This window comes from Ipomoea triloba, chromosome 15, assembly GCF_003576645.1.
Source record: "Ipomoea triloba cultivar NCNSP0323 chromosome 15, ASM357664v1".
Lineage (NCBI taxonomy): Eukaryota > Viridiplantae > Streptophyta > Magnoliopsida > Solanales > Convolvulaceae > Ipomoea > Ipomoea triloba.
This window is the reverse complement of record NC_044930.1, coordinates 16,190,784-16,193,309: the sequence shown is the minus strand read 5'-3', so window position 1 is coordinate 16,193,309 and position 2,526 is coordinate 16,190,784. Positions and strand designations below refer to the sequence as shown.

Sequence of the window (2,526 nt, the reverse complement as noted above, 5' to 3'; positions counted from 1 at the left end):
AGTCAATATTATCTCATCTTTCACTTGTATTTAAAGAAGAAGACTACATAGCATACCCAGAAATGGATGTGACAGATTTTGAGATCAAAATATTTATGATCAACTTGGTGCAAATGATGCAATTTAGAGGATCAAAGGGTGAAGATGCCAAGGTTTACATCACCCACTTTGACAGGAGTTGTCAAACCATTAAGATGAACTTAACAGAGTACCTATGGAGGCAGTTAAGCTCATATTATTCCCGTTCTCTCTAAAGGATCAAGCACTTATATGGTTAAACTCTTATGGTTCAATTCATTTTAAGAGTTGGGAATAGCCTCACGAGCATTCATGCAAGAATCCTGCGCACCACCTAAGACGCTAAGCTTAAGAAATAAATTCAGAATTTGCATCAAGTAGAAGGCGAAAGTTTGTATGAAGCATGGAAGCAATTCAAGGACTTAAGAAGACCGTGCCCCAAAACATTGTTAACTCCTAGAGATTTTTTGTTATATTTTTATGAAGGACTTGAAGATAACTCGAAAGTCGTTCTCGATACTTCTTTTGTAAAAGGAGTTTTCCTTGGTGTGTCTACTGGGATCGGCGAGCATTTAATAGAACAGATCACTACCAACACAACTCATTAGAATAGTGAGAGAACCGAGCCACAAAGGAAGGAAAAAGATGTTGAGGTGCTGAAAGTTTTAGAAAAAGAGGCTAAGCAAGCTCAGATTAACTCATTGTAGAAAATGTTATAGCAATTGATGTTAGGGTCCAATCAACACATGGTTTCAGTGAAAACCAATCAAACTCAACAAGTTTCTGTTCTCATCCCAACAAGTGTTACACCACAAGCTACATATATACCATCTGGATCACAAAACATGGTTTTGTTTACCTGTTGCACGTTATGTAGAGGACCACATGCAGCGTAGACTTCTATCTTCTAGAACTCCCAGAAAATGGGCCATCAGGATTCAAGAGGCGTATGACACTCTGCATAAAGGAGATCCAATTGATTCCAATTCAAATAGGCAATAGCCCTCTGCTCTAAACAAGGTTCTTGAGTCATGTAGAGAGGGAAGGAATGAAAAGGAGTCAATTAAGCATTGATCAAGAGGTTCAAGGAAAACCCAATTTGACTTGGGATAAAGACATGAAGCTTTTGTTTAATATAGTGAAGTCCCATGCAAATCTGCTAACAAAATTGCAATCTAAAGTTCATGAGATCAAAGCTCAATGATCTTTTCTGTCCCCATGTCCCAGGAATGACAGTAGTGAAGTGCATGCGATCACTACTAGAAGTGGTAAAGCATTGAAGGACCCCCTTATCCCACAGATGATGTTGCTCCAAATGAGACCAATGAAGAGGCTAATAATGGTCAACCAAAATAAGAGTTACCTGAAGTAGTCATTGAGGATATTTAGGAGTGCAAACCTCTTGTTCGTGACCCTAATAGATCTAACTGTTGAAAGTGAAGAAAAATAAAAGAAAAATGAGGGGGAAAAAAGATGGGATCATTCTTATAAATAACACAAATTTCAAAAGTTTGTAATATTTATAAAAATAACCTACTCTTTTTAATTGATTTTCTAAGCATTGATCATCTCAAATCGATGGATCATATTAGTCCACAGTTCTCGCCTAGAGTAGGATTCTCATATGATTCTGAATCTATATATATAAAGGAATTCATATCAAAATATGTACTCATGTAAAAAGTACAAATTAATCACATTCATTAATCTAAATTATCAATGATTGAAAATTAAGGGAAAATATGGTGAAATTATCATAATTACAACAGGTGCATTTGAAATTTGAAAACACTTACAATATACTCAAGATCTTAGGATATGGACTATTAATTATCTATATAAATGTACTATCAAGTCATTTCAAATGAATCATCATAATTGCAAAAATATATTTAATTAACTCAAATGAATAAATGAGATTAATCAACTATATGTGTGTCTTTTTTCTATTTGAAAAAAAAAAACGCATTTCCTACTTTCTAAAAAACTAGAGAACAATAACATGTTTTTCAATTTTTCCATTAGTTATCACAAAATGACAAGACCGCGTGTTCACTCATTTAACACCACTTAAAGAGTGGGAAAGCAAACCGAGCGTAAGAGATGTTGGATACTTGGGCTTAAATATTTGGGCCTAGAGTGATTTGTCAGTCTAAATTGCCAAAGTGTATATGGCGATCAAATTTGTATAAGCAGCCCAATCAAAATTATGAAGATATAATTATGGAAGGATGAATTGGAGCAAAATGACATGGAGTTGTATTCCCACCTAGCTTGTCAATGGTTCTGTATTTTAATCACATCTCAATGCAGGAATGTCCAAATCAAATTATTTTTGCAATAGTTGAAAAACAACTCAAAGTGTATAACTTTCATGAAAACAATCACGTTTGATTTGGATCTTACTGTAAGACAAAAATGGCATGAAAGGCAATACTACACAATTTTCCTCAAAGAAGTGCAATAACTTTGAGGAGTATATTACATAAACTTGAAGACAAATCGAAG

The 2,526-nt window shown here is 34.4% G+C and overlaps 1 non-coding gene across 1 annotated transcript; it reads right to left on the bottom strand.

Moving 5' to 3' along the window:
* Positions 1-363: 363 nt before the first annotated feature.
* Positions 364-469, bottom strand: LOC116007722. Its single transcript, XR_004095326.1, has one exon. It is a non-coding gene; the product is annotated as a small nucleolar RNA R71 (small nucleolar RNA).
* Between the last annotated feature and the right edge of the window lie 2,057 nt (positions 470-2,526).